Here is a 17,746-nt window from a genome sequence, read left to right on the forward strand (position 1 = left end):
GTTGTAGAGGTTTCATTTCAAATCCAATGTGGTGGCATGCAGAGCCCAACTCGCCAAAATTGTGTCACTGGCCAAAGATTTCTGGACCTAACTGTATATTAATATTACACTGCAGTGATATATGATTATTGTGCAGTGATTCATTATTACAGTGCAGTGATATATGATTATTGTGCAGTGATACATTATTACAGTGCAGTGATACATTATTACAGTGCAGTGATACATTATTACAGTGCAGTGATATATGATTATTGTGCAGTGATACATTATTACAGTGCAGTGATATATGATTATTGTGCAGTGATACATTATTACAGTGCAGTGATATATGATTATTGTGCAGTGATACATTATTACAGTGCAGTGATACATTATTACAGTGCAGTGATACATTATTACAGTGCAGTGATATATGCAGTGCAGTAGATCTGCCTTTTCTAGGATATTCCGCTCCAGTGATGACGTCACTGATATCCGCAGCCTGGACTTCGTGGAGTTCCAGGAAACTACCTGAGTGCGCTGACGTCACATATTTGAGTAGCTCCGCCCACTGTCCATTGATTGGCTGTTGTCCGCCCTGACCCCGCCCCGCTCACTTGTGGTTGGCTGCCGCTGGTTCGGAGCGGTGTCCGCTGTCAGTGCGGGGATTCCAGCCGGCGAAGGAAGACGGAGAAGCGGCGGCGACAGCAGCGACCGGGGGCAAAGGTGAGTGCGGAGGGGAGCGGAGAGCAGCGGGGGACGGACAGGAGCGGCGGAGGACGGACAGGAGCGGCGGAGGACGGGGCCGCACTCACCTGTGCTCACCGCGCCGGGGTCACACACCCTGCGTCACCTGACCGGGAGCAATGCACTCACCTCAGCTTCCTGCAACCCGGGGCCACAGTGTCTCCTGAGGTGGGGGGGGCCACAGTGTCTCCTGAGGTGGGGGGGGCCACAGTGTCTCCTGAGGTGGGGGGGGCCACAGTGTCTCCTGAGGTGGGGGGGGCCACAGTGTCTCCTGAGGTGGGGGGGCCACAGTGTCTCCTGAGGTGGAGGGCCACAGTGTCTCCTGAGGTGGAGGGGGCCACAGTGTCTCCTGAGGTGGGGGGGCCACAGTGTCTCCTGAGGTGGAGGGGGCACAGTGTCACCTGAGGTGGAGGGGGCCACAGTGTCACCTGAGGTGGAGGGGGCCACAGTGTCACCTGAGGTGGAGGGGGCCACAGTGTCACCTGAGGTGGAGGGGGCCACAGTGTCTCCTGAGGTGGAGGGGGCCACAGTGTCACCTGAGGTGGGGGGGGCCACAGTGTCTCCTGAGGTGGAGGGGCCACAGTGTCACCTGAGGTGGAGGGGGCCACAGTGTCTCCTGAGGTGGGGGGGCCACAGTGTCTCCTGAGGTGGAGGGGCCACAGTGTCTCCTGAGGTGGGGGGGGCCACAGTGTCACCTGAGGTGGAGGGGGCCACAGTGTCACCTGAGGTGGAGGGGCCACAGTGTCTCCTGAGGTGGGGGGGCCACAGTGTCTCCTGAGGTGGGGGGGCCACAGTGTCTCCTGAGGTGGAGGGGGCCACAGTGTCTCCTGAGGTGGGGGGGCCACAGTGTCTCCTGAGGTGGGGGGGCCACAGTGTCTCCTGAGGTGGGGGGGCCACAGTGTCTCCTGAGGTGGGGGGGCCACAGTGTCTCCTGAGGTGGAGGGGCCACAGTGTCACCTGAGGTGGAGGGGCCACAGTGTCTCCTGAGGTGGAGGGGGCCACAGTGTCTCCTGAGGTGGAGGGGGCCACAGTGTCTCCTGAGGTGGAGGGGGCCACAGTGTCTCCTGAGGTGGGGGGGGCCACAGTGTCTCCTGAGGTGGGGGGGGGCACAGTGTCTCCTGAGGTGGGGGGGCCACAGTGTCTCCTGAGGTGGAGGGGCCACAGTGTCACCTGAGGTGGAGGGGCCACAGTGTCTCCTGAGGTGGAGGGGGCCACAGTGTCTCCTGAGGTGGAGGGGGCCACAGTGTCACCTGAGGTGGAGGGGGCCACAGTGTCACCTGAGGTGGAGGAGCCACAGTGTCACCTGAGGTGGAGGGGCCACAGTGTCACCTGAGGTGGAGGGGCCACAGTGTCTCCTGAGGTGGAGGGGCCACAGTGTCACCTGAGGTGGAGGGGCCACAGTGTCACCTGAGGTGGAGGGGCCACAGTGTCACCTGAGGTGGAGGGGCCACAGTGTCTCCTGAGGTGGAGGGGCCACAGTGTCACCTGAGGTGGAGGGGGCCACAGTGTCACCTGAGGTGGAGGGGCCACAGTGTCACCTGAGGTGGAGGGGGCCACAGTGTCACCTGAGGTGGAGGAGCCACAGTGTCACCTGAGGTGGAGGAGCCACAGTGTCACCTGAGGTGGAGGAGCCACAGTGTCACCTGAGGTGGAGGAGCCACAGTGTCACCTGAGGTGGAGGAGCCACAGTGTCACCTGAGGTGGAGGGGCCACAGTGTCACCTGAGGTGGAGGGGCCACAGTGTCACCTGAGGTGGAGGGGGCCACAGTGTCTCCTGAGGTGGAGGGGGCCACAGTGTCTCCTGAGGTGGAGGGGGCCACAGTGTCTCCTGAGGTGGAGGGGGCCACAGTGTCTCCTGAGGTGGAGGGGGCCACAGTGTCTCCTGAGGTGGAGGGGGCCACAGTGTCTCCTCAGGTGGGGGGGCCACAGTGTCACCTGAGGTGGGGGGGCCACAGTGTCACCTGAGGTGGGGGGGGGGCACAGTGTCTCCTGAGGTGGGGGGGGGGGCACAGTGTCTCCTGAGGTGGGGGGGGGGGCCACAGTGTCTCCTGAGGTGGGGGGGGGCCACAGTGTCTCCTGAGGTGGGGGGGCCACAGTGTCTCCTGAGGTGGGGGGGCCACAGTGTCTCCTGAGGTGGGGTCTGTCAGGAGTCTTCTTCTCACCTGTGCACGATCCATTCTCAGATATTTCTTGGTTCCGTCCTTTCATGAGTTCAGTTTCTTATTCATGAATAATTATTATTATTATTCTGTTTTTTCAGGTTTATTAACAAAAATAAAAATCACAATAAAATTGAATGTGGATAAATATTACCCATAATTCCATAGTTATATGGGGGAATGAAGCCCCCGTCCGTCTCGTTCCTCTTCCTCCACCAATTCCACATTTCATCACTTATCATCTATAACCCACAATGTTGTGTGAGGAATCCTCCGTCCGTATATAAAGCTGTTCTAGTATCTGCCATTACTACCTCTTGTGGTCGCATTCCACAGTCTGACTGCTCCAACTGTAAAGAACCCTTTCCTATTTAGCTGCCGGAATCTCTTTTTTCTTCCCCCGCAGTGTATGCCCCTGGTCCTTAGTATTGTCTTCCCCCCCGCAGTGAGTGCCCCCTGGTCCTTAGTATTGTCTTCCCCCGCAGTGAGTGCCCCCTGGTCCTTAGTATTGTCTTCCCCCGCAGTGACTGCCCCCTGGTCCTTAGTACTGTCTTCCCCCCGCAGTGAGTGCCCCCTGGTCCTTAGTACTGTCTTCCCCCCGCAGTGAGTGCCCCCTGGTCCTTAGTACTGTCTTCCCCCCGCAGTGAGTGCCCCCTGGTCCTTAGTACTGTCTTCCCCCCGCAGTGAGTGCCCCCTGGTCCTTAGTACTGTCTTCCCCCCGCAGTGAGTGCCCCCTGGTCCTTAGTACTGTCTTCCCCCCGCAGTGAGTGCCCCCTGGTCCTTAGTACTGTCTTCCCCCCGCAGTGAGTGCCCCCTGGTCCTTAGTACTGTCTTCCCCCCGCAGTGAGTGCCCCCTGGTCCTTAGTATTGTCTTCTCCCCCGCAGTGAGTGCCCCCTGGTCCTTAGTATTGTCTTCCCCCGCAGTGAGTGCCCCCTGGTCCTTAGTATTGTCTTCCCCCCCGCAGTGAGTGCCCCCTGGTCCTTAGTATTGTCTTCCCCCCGCAGTGAGTGCCCCTGGTCCTTAGTATTGTCTTCCCCCGCAGTGACTGCCCCTGGTCCTTAGTATTGTCTTCCCCCCCGCAGTGACTGCCCCCTGGTCCTTAGTATTGTCTTCCCCCGCAGTGTATGCCCCTGGTCCTTAGTATTGTCTTCCCCCCGCAGTGAGTGCCCCCTGGTCATTAGTATTGTCTTCCCCCCCGCAGTGAGTGCCCCCTGGTCATTAGTATTGTCTTCCCCCCCGCAGTGAGTGCCCCCTGGTCCTTAGTATTGTCTTCCCCCCGCAGTGAGTGCCCCCTGGTCATTAGTATTGTCTTCCCCCCGCAGTGAGTGCCCCCTGGTCATTAGTATTGTCTTCCCCCGCAGTAAGTGCCCCCTGGTCCTTAGTATTGTCTTCCCCCGCAGTGAGTGCCCCTGGTCCTTAGTATTGTCTTCCCCCCGCAGTGAGTGCCCCTGGTCCTTAGTATTGTCTTCCCCCGCAGTGTATGCCCCTGGTCCTTAGTATTGTCTTCCCCCCGCAGTGACTGCCCCTGGTCATTAGTACTGTCTTCCCCCCGCAGTGAGTGCCCCCTGGTCATTAGTACTGTCTTCCCCCCGCAGTGAGTGCCCCCTGGTCCTTAGTACTGTCTTCCCCCCGCAGTGAGTGCCCCCTGGTCCTTAGTATTGTCTTCCCCCCGCAGTAAGTGCCCCCTGGTCCTTAGTATTGTCTTCCCCCGCAGTGAGTGCCCCCTGGTCCTTAGTATTGTCTTCCCCCCGCAGTGAGTGCCCCCTGGTCCTTAGTATTGTCTTCCCCCCGCAGTGAGTGCCCCCTGGTCCTTAGTATTGTCTTCCCCCCGCAGTGAGTGCCCCTGGTCCTTAGTATTGTCTTCCCCCCGCAGTGAGTGCCCCCTGGTCCTTAGTATTGTCTTCCCCCGCAGTGAGTGCCCCCTGGTCCTTAGTATTGTCTTCCCCCCGCAGTGAGTGCCCCCTGGTCCTTAGTATTGTCTTCCCCCCGCAGTGAGTGCCCCCTGGTCCTTAGTATTGTCTTCCCCCCGCAGTGAGTGCCCCCTGGTCCTTAGTATTGTCTTCCCCCGCAGTGAGTGCCCCCTGGTCCTTAGTATTGTCTTCCCCCGCAGTGAGTGCCCCTGGTCCTTAGTATTGTCTTCCCCCCGCAGTGAGTGCCCCCTGGTCCTTAGTATTGTCTTCCCCCCGCAGTGAGTGCCCCCTGGCCCTTAGTATTGTCTTCCCCCGCAGTGAGTGCCCCCTGGCCCTTAGTATTGTCTTCCCCCGCAGTGACTGCCCCTGGTCCTTAGTATTGTCTTCTCCCGCAGTGACTGCCCCTGGTCCTTAGTATTGTCTTCCCCCGCAGTGACTGCCCCTGGTCCTTAGTATTGTCTTCTCCCGCAGTGAGTGCCCCTGGTCCTTAGTATTGTCTTCCCCCGCAGTGAGTGCCCCCTGGTCCTTAGTATTGTCTTCCCCCGCAGTGAGTGCCCCCTGGTCCTTAGTATTGTCTTTGGAAGGAATAAGTCCTGCGCCGTCCTTTATATTATTATTATTATTATTATTATTTATTATTATAGCGCCATTTATTCCATGGCGCTTTACAAGTGAAAGAGGGTATACGTACAACAATCATTAACAGTACAAGACAGACTGGTATAGGAGGAGAGAGGACCCTGCCTGCGAGGGCTCACAGTCTACAGGGAATGGGTGATGGTACAATAGGTGAGGACAGAGCTGGTTGCGCAGTGGTCTACTGGGCTGAGGGCTATTGTAGGTTGTAGGCTTGTTGGAAGAGGTGGGTCTTGAGGTTCCTCTTGAAGCTTTATATTGACCACACATGTATTTATACATATAATAAGATATCCTCTGACACGGTTATTTCCATTGCTCATCATACGGGCGGCCTCCGTTCCTCAACGTACGGGCAGCCTCCGTTCCTCCTCGTACGGGCAGCCTCCGTTCCCCCTCGTACGGGCGGCCTCCGTTCCCCCTCGTACGGGCGGCCTCCGTTCCCCCTCGTACGGGCGGCCTCCGTTCCCCCTCGTACGGGCGGCCTCCGTTCCCCCTCGTACGGGCGGCCTCCGTTCCCCCTCGTACGGGCGGCCTCCGTTCCCCCTCGTACGGGCGGCCTCCGTTCCCCCTCGTCGTAATAATCCAGTTGCCACCTTTGAACTTTTGAATATTATAAAAATGTGGAGCCCAAACTTGGATCCCATATTTCAGATGTGGCCTTACAGGTGACCTATAGAGGGGTAAGAAACAAGGGTTAAATGACTTTGGGCCACTGATCGCTCCCCACCATTACACAGTGATGCCCCAGCCACGGCACTGAGATATCAGTGACTCATTTAACCTTTTGATGCCCATTCTGTGGCCGTTTTCGATTAGTGCATTCACATCCGGGCCCTCGCTGCACTGTGCACTGACGACCAGAGGGGGGACAGCAGAATAAACCTCTCCCGTTTTCGGTCAATTAAAAACCAAAATTCTTTCTATTCTCCAAATCCCAGAATAATGAGAGAGAGAATGTTTTCGGGCATTTTTCTTCCTTTCTGCACAGTGACGTTCCCTCCAGGTCATTAGTATTTGGTGGCATTGCCCTTACACTGTGTGACGTGGGGGAAACATCTTGGATCCTTCCAGAAGCTTCTCACAATAGTTGGTGGAATTTGGGCCGATTCCTCCGGACAGATCTGGTGGAGCTGAGCCATGTTTGGAGGTCACCGCTTGCTCCGGTCTTTTCAGCTTTGCTCATACATTTTCCATAGGATTGAGATCAGGACTTTATGATGGCCACTCCAAAACATTGACCTTGTTATCCTTAAGCCACTGTGTACCCAGTTTGGCAGTAGCTTCGGGTCATTGTCCATCTGGAAGACCCATTTCCGCCCAAGCTGTAAGTTACTGGCTGATGTCTTGAGATGTTCTTCAGTATGGCCACATAATCTTCTCTCCTTATGATGCATCTATTTTGTGAAGTCACCCGTCCCTCTTGCAGTTCAATTTTAGTTTCCTCAGACTCCAGGACGTCTCCACATATTAAGCTCTTTGTTGCTGTTGCATTTACAAACATTAATCTGGGTTTTTTTTTGTGTCTTTTGGAGTAATGGCTTCTTCCTGCAGAGTGGCCTTTCACCCCATGTTGATACAGGACTCGCTTCACTGTGGATAATGACACAATCTTACCAGCTTCCGCCAGCATCTTCACAAGGTCTTTTGCTTTTGTTCTTGGGTTGATCTGCACATGTCTGACCAAAGCACGCTTCTCTCTGGTGCACAGAACCCGTCTCCTTCCTGAGCGGTATGATGACTGGACATTCACATCTTGTCTGTACTTGTGTATAATTGTTTGTACAGATGAACGAGGCACCTTCAGGAATCTGGAAATTGCACCCAAGGATGAACCAGACTTGTGCAAGTCCACAATTCTCCTCCTGAGATCTTGGCTGATTTCTTTTGACTTTCCCATGATGCTGCACAAAGAAGCCGTGAGTTTCAGGTGCATTACACTACATCCACAGGTGTGTCTGTAATTAACTCAGATGTGGCCAATAAACCTATCAGAAGCTTCTAAAGACATGACCTCATCATATGGGCGGTCCCATGATGTTTAAAGGCACAGTACTCAGTGTATGGAAACTTTTGCAGAAAGTAATAAAAATGCTTGAAAATATTCTCTCTCTCATTATTCCGGCATTTGGGGAATATAAATAATTTTGGTTCCTAATTGACCTAAAATGGGAGAAAAACCTGCAGATGTGTCTGTATAGAGAGCGGAGGGAAAAACCTGCAGATGTGTCTGTATAGAGAGCGGAGGGAAGAACCTGCAGATGTCTGTATAGAGAGTGGAGCGAAAACCTGAAGATGTGTCTGTATAGAGAGCGGAGGGAAAAACCTGCAGATGTGTTTGTATATGGAGCGGAGGGAAAAACCTGCAGATGTGTCTGTATTGAGAGCAGAGGGAAAAACCTGCAGATGTGTCTGTATAGAGAGCGGAGGGAAAAACCTGCAGATGTGTCTGTATAGAGAGCGGAGGGAAGAACCTGCAGATGTCTGTATAGAGAGTGGAGCGAAAACCTGAAGATGTGTCTGTATAGAGAGCGGAGGGAAAAACCTGCAGATGTGTCTGTATAGAGAGCGGAGGGAAAAACCTGCAGATGTGTCTGTATAGAGAGCGGAGGGAAAAACCTGCAGATGTGTCTGTATAGAGAGCGGAGGGAAAAACCTGCAGATGTGTCTGTATAGAGAGCAGAGGGAAAAACCTGCAGTTTTTAGTGTATGTAAACTTCTGGTTTCCGCTGTATACAGCTTCTCTCCCCCCCCCCCCTCCCCACAAGTGTAGGATTGGGTTAAGGTCTGGGGACTGTGGAGACAATCCGGCTCCTCTTCTTCATTGTCCCTTTTTTTTCCCCAATTTCGGCGTATTCTTCGGATCATTGTTCTGCTGGACACTATGTTGTCCTCTTCATCCCCATAGTACTAGAGTGTATGAAGTAACTGGTCTTGTAGGACCCTCACACATAGCCCCGCAGTGAGACCGTCCATCCTGGTCACGTATCCAGCGTCTTTGGCTGTAAACTCCCCGTATCCTCAGGCTTTCTCCACTTCACTGTTCCATCCATTTCTCGCTCCGTTCTTCCCTTGTTTCTTCCCATTTCCCCCATCAGAGCCGTCTATTCTCTTTCTTCTCATCGCTCCCGATCCCCCGCTTCTGATCTTCCCCTTTCCTCTCTGTGTAATCTGGAGCTGACGCTTCTTATGATGATATTGGAGTTGCGGCTTCTTCACCTTTTTTTGGGCCTCCATTCCAGACTTGTGTAACGCGCGGCGCTCTTCATGGCCTTCTGTGATGTCACTATTATGAGTTTCTCGTGTCTTATCGCTGCTGGTCGTGGTGTGGGGGGAGGAGGCGCAGCAGCTGCAGGTGCTCAGGACTCTGCGGATAATGGTCACCGGCACTTAGTATCTGAAGTGTTTCTAGTATTCCCGCTATTGTCTGCAGCTGTCAGGAAGATGTGCGGTGTGTACAGTGTGTGTGTGTGTGTATGTGTGTGTGTGTGTGGGTGAGGGTATAGCGGTGTGTGTGGGGTGGTGTGTCTATGTATATAGGTGAGGGTATAGCGGTGTGTATACGGTGGTGTCTGTGTATATAGGTGGGGGTATAGCGGTGTGCTTGCCAGTGTCTCCCCCCCCCCCCCCTTGCATGTGGTCTGCTCCCCAGTGTCTTCCCTCCTTTGCACGTCGTCTGCTCCCCGGTGTTGTGCTCCCTTTGCATGTCGTCTGCTCCCCGGTGTTGTGCCCCCCTTGCTCGTCGTCTGCTCCCCGGTGTCGTCCCCCTTTTGCTCGTCGTCTGCTCCCCGGTGTCGTCCCCCTTTTGCTCGTCGTCTGCTCCCCGGTGTCTTCCCCCTTTTGCACGTCGTATGCTCCCCGGTGTCTTCCCCCCCCTTTGCTCGTCGTCTGCTCCCCGGTGTCTTCCCCCCCTTTGCACGTCGTCTGCTCCCCTGTGTTGTCCCCCCCCTTGCTCGTCGTCTGCTCCCCTGTGTTGTCCCCCCCCCCTTGCTCGTTGTCTGCTCCCCTGTGTTGTCCCCCCCCCCTTGCTCATTGTCCCCCCCCCTTGCTCGTTGTCTGCTCCCCTGTGTTGTCCCCCCCCTTGCTCGTTGTCTGCTCCCCTGTGTTGTCCCCCCCTTGCTCGTTGTCTGCTCCCCTGTGTTGTCCCCCCCCTTGCTTGTTGTCTGCTCCCCTGTGTTGTCCCCCCCCCCTTGCTCGTTGTCTGCTCCCCTGTGTTGTCCCCCCCTTGCTTGTTGTCTGCTCCCCTGTGTTGTCCCCCCCCTTGCTCGTTGTCTGCTCCCCTGTGTTGTCCCCCCCTTGCTCGTCTGCTCCCCTGTGTTGTCCCCCCTAGCTCGTTGTCTGCTCCCCTGTGTTGTTCCCCCCCTTGCTCGTCTGCTCCCCTGTGTTGTCCCCCCCTTTCTCGTTGTCTGCTCCCCTGTGTTGTCCCCCCCCTTGCTCGTTGTCTGCTCCCCTGTGTTGTCCCCCCCCATTGCTCGTCGTCTGCTCCCCTGTGTTGTCCCCCCCTTGCTTGTCGTCTGCTCCCCTGTGTTGCCCCCCCTTGCTCGTTGTCTGCTCGCCTGTGTTGTCCCCCCCTTGCTTGTCGTCTGCTCCCCTGTGTTGCCCCCCCTTGCTCGTTGTCTGCTCCCTTGTGTTGTCCCCCCCCTTGCTCGTCGTCTGCTCCCCTGTGTTGTCCCCCCCCCCTTGCTCGTCGTCTGCTCCCCTGTGTTGTCCCCCCCTTGCTCGTTGTCTGCTCCACTGTGTTGTCCCCCCCCTGCTCGTTGTCTGCTCCCCTGTGTTGTCCCCCCCCCCCCTGCTCGTCGTCTGCTCCCCTGTGTTGTCCCCCCCCCCTTGCTCGTCGTCTGCTCCCCTGTGTTGTCCCCCCCCTTTGCTCGTCGTCTGCTCCCCTGTGTTGTCCCCCCCCTTGCTCGTTGTCTGCTCCCCTGTGTTGTCCCCCCCCCCCCTTGCTCGTTGTCTGCTCCCCTGTGTTGCCCCCCCCCCTTGCTCGTTGTCTGCTCCCCTGTGTTGCCCCCCCCCCTTGCTCGTCGTCTGCTCCCCTGTGTTGCCCCCCCCTTGCTCGTCGTCTGCTCCCCTGTGTTGCCCCCCCCCCCTTGCTCGTCGTCTGCTCCCCTGTGTTGCCCCCCCCCCTTGCTCGTCGTCTGCTCCCCTGGGCTGAGGAGTCTGGAGACACAATGAAGATGGAGGAATCTGTAAAATACTTTATTTAAATTCTTTCCTCCCAAAAGACGCACAACGGAGAAAATCCAGAAGTTTGTTAAAAATTAAAAATAATTGCGCTTTTGTTGCCTTTTCCCGAGGCCCGTCGTGTTCTCATTTCTCGGGATCTGGCACTCAGTGACGGCTGATTTTTCGGGATCTGGCGCTCAGTGACGGCTGATTTTTCGGGATCTGGCGCTCAGGGACGGCTGATTTCTCGGGATCTGGCGCTCAGTGACGGCTGATTTTTCGGGATCTGGCGCTCAGTGACGGCTGATTTTTCGGGATCTGGCTCTCAGTGACGGCTGATTTTTCGGGATCTGGCTCTCAGTAGCGGCTGATTTTTTGCGTCTTGAGCCGATGTTTCTAATTACATTTTTGCCTCGATGCGATGTGTTGATTGCCCGTTATTGTATTTTATCGTAATTTTGGCATTTTAATTTTTTCTCTCCGTCGTTTAGCGCACACAGTAATTGACTTTATAATTTGATAGCGCGGGCGATTCTGAACTCGGCGATACCAAAAATGTGTGGATTTTATTATTTGTTTTATTTTCAATGGGGCAAAAAGGGGGGGGGCCTTGTACTTCTTTTTTTTTTTTTTTTTTTATGTTTTTTTATGTTTTTTTAACACTTTGCAGGATGCCGGCCGTGAGAGTAGGGACAATTCCTGAGCGTTACTTTGGGATTGGGGGGGATCTTCTAGATTTTATCCTTCCTCCAGGTTCACCGTCTCCTCCGTTTCGTCTTCTGGGCTGCGCCGTCTCCTCCGTTTCGTCTTCTGGGCTGCACCGTCTCCTCCGTTTCGTCTTCTGGGCTGCGCCGGTGAATGTGGCTGTTTTGGACGGAGAGCCCCCGGCTGTGGAGTCCTGTGTGTCGGGCAGATGGGTGATCCCGGCCCGGGTGACGTCAGCGCACTTTTTTCTGCCGCTCGTTTCCCCTGTGTCGGCCTCATTTTCAGGTTTTACAGGTTTTCTTCTTACGTTTGGGATGTCGCGGTCTGGGAGGCCAATCTCATGTGACAAGACGCCCCCATGTGCGCACAGTCACCCACCAGTACAGACTGCAGCGATATGGGGGAGAGCTGAGATACACATGGAGGGGGAGAACCAGGCTGCGTCGGGAGGTGGAGAGTCGGGCCGCGTCGGGAGGTGGAGAGCCGGGCCGCGTCGGGAGGTGGAGAGCCGGGCCGCGTCGGGAGGTGGAGAGCCGGGCCGCGTCGCGAGGGGGAGAGCCGGGCCGCGTCGCGAGGGGGAAAGCCGGGCCGCGTCGCGAGGGGGAGAGCCGGGCCGCGTCGCGAGGGGGAGAGCCGGGCCGCGTCGCGAGGGGGAGAGCCGGGCCGCGTCGCGAGGGGGAGAGCCGGGCCGCGTCGCGAGGGGGAGAGCCGGGCCGCGTCGCGAGGGGGAGAGCCGGGCCGCGTCGCGAGGGGGAGAGCCGAGCCGGGCCGCGTCGGGAGGGGGGAGAGCCGGGCCGTGTCGGGAGGTGGAGAGTCGGGCCGGGTCGGGAAGGGGAGAGTCGGGCCGCATCGGGAGGGGGGAGAGCCGGGCCGCGTCGCGAGGGGGAGAGCCGAGCCGGGCCGCGTCGGGAGGGGGGAGAGCCGGGCCGCGTCGGGAGGGGGGAGAGCCGGGCCGCGTCGGGAGGGGGGAGAGCCGGGCCGGGCCGCGTCGGGAGGGGGGAGAGCCGGGCCGGGCCGCGTCGGGAGGGGGGAGAGCCGGGCCGGGCCGCGTCGGGAGGGGGGAGAGCCGGGCCGCGTCGGGCTGAGTAATTGGACAATTATCTCAGACTCTCTTAAATGGCTCAAATCAAAATGTCCAATAATAAATAAACGGGGAGTATTACCCCAACTCACCGAGCTTCACAGACCAATCAAAACACAGATGAGAAATCTCGATGGATTTTCATAAATAAAGCATAAGGTGCAATAGTATAAAATCAATTTTTATTGAAAATTTAAAAATCATTAAAAATACTACAAACACAAAAAGTAACCAATCACAGTCGAGGTATAAATTAAATGTATATAAAGGTATAAATCATCTCTTAAATGGATCATGCGCGATTCCCTCATTATTATTAATCATCAATTAATCAGGAAAAAGGTCTGGAGCTGATTCCAGATGCGGCATTTGTATTTGGAGCTGTTAATGTGACCCCACAAGGAGCAAATACAGAGGAGTCACCGCAAGGTACAAATACAGAGGAGTCACCACAAGGAGCAAATACAGAGGAGTCACCACAAGGGGCAAATACAGAGGAGTCACCACAAGGGGCAAATACAGAGGAGTCGCCACAAGGTGCAAATACAGAGGAGACACCACAAGGAGCAAATACAGAGGGGTCACCACAAGGAGCAAATACAGAGGAGTCACCACAAGGAGCAAATACAGAGGGGTCACCACAAGGAGCAAATACAGAGGAGTCACCACAAGGGGCAAATACAGAGGAGTCACCACAAGGGGCAAATACAGAGGAGTCACCACAAGGAGGAAATACAGAGGGGTCACCACATGAAGCAAATACAGAGGAGTCACCACAAGGAGCAAATACAGAGGAGTCACCACAAGGAGCAAATACAGAGGAGTCACCACAAGGAGGAAATACAGAGGAGTCACCACAAGGGGCAAATACAGAGGAGTCACCACAAGGAGGAAATACAGAGGAGTCACCACAAGGAGGAAATACAGAGGAGTCACCACAAGGAGCAAATACAGAGGAGTCCCCACAAGGAGGAAATACAGAGGAGTCCCCACAAGGAGGAAATACAGAGGAGTCACCACAAGGAGGAAATACAGAGGAGTCACCACAAGGTGCAAATACAGAGGAGTCACCACAAGGAGCAAATACAGAGGAGTCACCACAAGGAGGAAATACAGAGGAGTCACCACAAGGTGCAAATACAGAGGAGTCACCACAAGGTGCAAATACAGAGGAGTCACCACAAGGTGCAAATACAGAGGAGTCACCACAAGGTGCAAATACAGAGGAGTCCCCACAAGGAGGAAATACAGAGGAGTCCCCACAAGGAGGAAATACAGAGGAGTCCCCACAAGGAGGAAATACAGAGGAGTCCCCACAAGGAGGAAATACAGAGGAGTCACCACAAGGAGGAAATACAGAGGAGTCACCACAAGGAGGAAATACAGAGGAGTCACCACAAGGAGCAAATACAGAGGAGTCACCACAAGGAGACGTCCATGGCCAAAAGCCTCACACCGGAGGAGACCAGCGATGGAGACATCCACAGCTGGAAGCGTTCAGTCATTGCTACAAAGGATTCTCTATAAAGGGTTAAACATGAACATTTTATTTTTGGGAAAGTTCTTGTCCAATTACTTTTGAGCTCCTGAAAGAAGGATTTGTAGAATAATGGCGGCAATTCCTAAATGTTTCACAGGAGATTTTTTATTGAACCCCTTTAATTAAACTTGAAAGTCTCCACTTCAATTGTAGATCAGTTGTTTCATTTCAAATAAATAGTGACCTGCAGAGCTGAAATCACCGAGATTCGGTCACTGGGCAAAGATTTCTGGACCAAACTGTAGTTGTTATATAGACAGGATGGAGACCTGGGCACATGATTGAGTAGTGGATATTGGGGGCGCTGACGAGAGGGTGGATATTGGGGGCGCTGACGAGAGGGCGGATATTGGGGGCGCTGACGAGAGGGCGGATATTGGGGGCGCTGACGAGAGGGCGGATATTGGGGGCGCTGACGGGAGGGCGGATATTGGGGGCGCTGACGGGAGGGCGGATATTGGGGGCGCTGACGGGAGGGCGGATATTGGGGGCGCTGACGGGAGGGCAGATATTGGGGGCGCTGACGGGAAGTCGGGTCAGGCAGTGTCACGCGGTGGCCTTGCCCGGTTCCGTTGCCCCGAGGCGTACAGTAAAAGGAAGGGAAAGCGGGGTGATGGGGAAGGTTTGTAGTGACGCCCCCTGTGGTGTGCGGCCAGTAGTAGCCGCAGCTGCAGAATTCCTCGCCGGGGCAGGTGTTATGGCAGCCGGGATGGTGTCGCTCCCCAGTGGTCTCTGCCGTTGTGGGCTCCGGTCATCCCAAGCCAGTGAGGGGCCACCACCGGTGTATGAAGAGACAGAGAGCGTCTTTTCCTGAGGGTGTCCCCCGTGGAAGTTAGGAACCCCGGCTGATTCCGCTCCAAGCCCCGGGCCCTGTGTAGACCGAAGAGCTCCAGAAGTGTCCTGTCAGAGCTGTGGTCCCGTTTCGTCTGCTCTGTGAGAGTGTTGCGCCTCCTTCTACCCCCAATGGTGCCTGCCCCTTGGCGGTTGCCCTAGCGACTGGAAAGAGCCATGTCTCTGAATGGCCACCCCCCGTCTGCCCCAAGACAGCTCCCCAGCGGGAAGCACCAAGCACCTGACTGTACGTGAGATGAAATGTGGTGACACCGATGGTTAACCCCCTCTTACCGGAGATGGATATCACACCGTAACTGAGGTGCAGTACCCTGTGGCGACCAGAGCCTCAGGGGCGCCACAGAGGCACAGACGGGATATCAGGAGATGAGGTTGGGGCTCATTGGATGTGTCACGTGATCGCTTTCTTCTGTCGCGGTCCTGGTCAGGGAGTGCGCGGCGGTGTACAGACTTGGGCTGTTGTGTCTGGAGATCCCGGAGTAGCGTCTACAAGATGCCCTGATACATTGTAAGGCTACGTGCCCATGGGACAATGTACCCGCGGCTATATCCACAGGTACGTCCGCAGGTTTCCCGCAGCTGCTCCCCGGGATCCGCAGTTATCCATTGCTGCGCTATATGTGCGGAGTTGTTGCGGTAAACCTGCGGGACAAGTGCGGAAATACCTGCGGAAGTCCCGGCCTCTATCTCCATAGTGAAGGAGCGGGAATTCCACAGATATTTCCACAGGAATAATGGACATGCAGTTATGTGCGGCTGTGGGAAATCCACAGCATATTCCACAGCCGCACATACCGCAGCATATTCCACAGCCGCACATACCGCAGCATCTTCCACAGCCGCACATACCGCAGCATCTTCCACAGCCGCACATACCGCAGCATCTTCCACAGCCGCACATACCGCAGCATATTCCACAGCCGCACATACCGCAGCATATTCCACAGCCGCACATACCGCAGCATATTCCACAGCCGCACATACCGCAGCATATTCCACAGCCGCACATACCGCAGCATATTCCACAGCCGCACATACCGCAGCATATTCCACAGCCGCACATACCGCAGCATCTTCCACAGCCGCACATACCGCAGCATCTTCCACAGCCGCACGTACCGCAGCATCTTCCACAGCCGCACGTACCGCAGCATATTCCACAGCCGCACATACCGCAGCATCTTCCACAGCCGCACATACCGCAGCATCTTCCACAGCCGCACATACCGCAGCATCTTCCACAGCCGCACATACCGCAGCATCTTCCACAGCCGCACATACCGCAGCATCTTCCACAGCCGCACATACCGCAGCATCTTCCACAGCCGCACATACCGCAGCATATTCCACAGCCGCACATACCGCAGCATATTCCACAGCCGCACATACCGCAGCATCTTCCACAGCCGCACATACCGCAGCATATTCCACAGCCGCACATACCGCAGCATATTCCACAGCCGCACATACCGCAGCATCTTCCACAGCCGCACATACCGCAGCATCTTCCACAGCTGCACATACCGCAGCATCTTCCACAGCCGCACATACCGCAGCATCTTCCACAGCCGCACATACCGCAGCATCTTCCACAGCCGCACATACCGCAGCATATTCCACAGCCGCACATACCGCAGCATCTTCCACAGCCGCACATACCGCAGCATCTTCCACAGCCGCACATACCGCAGCATCTTCCACAGCCGCACATACCGCAGCATCTTCCACAGCCGCACATACCGCAGCATCTTCCACAGCCGCACATACCGCAGCATCTTCCACAGCCGCACATACCGCAGCATCTTCCACAGCCGCACATACCGCAGCATCTTCCACAGCCGCACATACCGCAGCATCTTCCACAGCTGCACATACCGCAGCATCTTCCACAGCCGCACATACCGCAGCATCTTCCACAGCCGCACATACCGCAGCATCTTCCACAGCTGCACATACCGCAGCATCTTCCACAGCTGCACATACCGCAGCATATTCCACAGCCGCACATACCGCAGCATCTTCCACAGCTGCACATACCGCAGCATCTTCCACAGCCGCACATACCGCAGCATATTCCACAGCCGCACATACCGCAGCATATTCCACAGCTGCACATACCGCAGCATATTCCACAGCCGCACATACCGCAGCATATTCCACAGCCGCACATACCGCAGCATATTCCACAGCCGCACATACCGCAGCATATTCCACAGCCGCACATACCGCAGCATATTCCACAGCCGCACATACCGCAGCATGGACACAGACACTCCCCATGTCCCATAGGATAACATGGGGAGTGTCTGCACTTCATAAAACCTGCGGATTTATCTGGAAAATCAAGATAAATCCGCAGGTTTTCCTCAGCAAACTCCACGGGTGCAGAGTCCCATGGACACAGCCTAACAAGCTACAAGCACAGCGACCTGATCCTGCGGATGTGACAAATCCTCCCCCGTGAAACCCTTCAGGCCTGTGCAGCACTACAGTCTATAACAATGAATGGACAGATCTCTGCTGCCTGTCAGTGACTGAAAACAATCAGGGAAAATATCCAGAATAAATACAGAATAGAAGAAATACCAGTAAAATGTACAGGTGCCACGTCGTGCGGTGACACGTTTCCCGTATTCTGTCATAATAAGAGGGGATGTGGTGAACGGCAAAACTGGCAGAAATCCAGGGAAAACTGCGATCAGCCGGAGAGCGCTGCGTCTGTCACTCCCCTGCGCTGTGCAGCCGGCGGAGCGAGGGGACAGCTCTGCACACTGCGCATAAAGCAAGCACTATATATCAGTGTACAACAATAATGAGGGGCACAGTGTCAGGACCGGAGACAACCACCTAGAGGTGGGATTCTCCATACAATGCAAGAGAAAGCACATAGCCTTTCTGCAGATGTGCAACCCCATAATATCCATCCACAGTCTCCCCCACCCAAAGGTAAAGTACAATGAGACAACTTCA

The 17,746-nt window shown here is 55.6% G+C and overlaps 1 protein-coding gene across 1 annotated transcript in view; it reads left to right on the forward strand.

Annotated features, from left to right (window-relative positions):
* Positions 1-648: 648 nt before the first annotated feature.
* The window catches only part of NR1I2 (nuclear receptor subfamily 1 group I member 2), a 54,505-nt gene continuing 37,407 nt past the window's right edge, over positions 649-17,746 (forward strand). Inside the window, exon 1 of the mRNA XM_075332777.1 lies at positions 649-708. The gene's annotated coding sequence lies outside the window, so the exon portion shown is untranslated. The remainder of the gene's footprint in view (positions 709-17,746) is intronic.

The sequence above is a fragment of the Anomaloglossus baeobatrachus genome, chromosome 2, assembly GCF_048569485.1.
Source record: "Anomaloglossus baeobatrachus isolate aAnoBae1 chromosome 2, aAnoBae1.hap1, whole genome shotgun sequence".
Classification (NCBI taxonomy): domain Eukaryota; kingdom Metazoa; phylum Chordata; class Amphibia; order Anura; family Aromobatidae; genus Anomaloglossus; species Anomaloglossus baeobatrachus.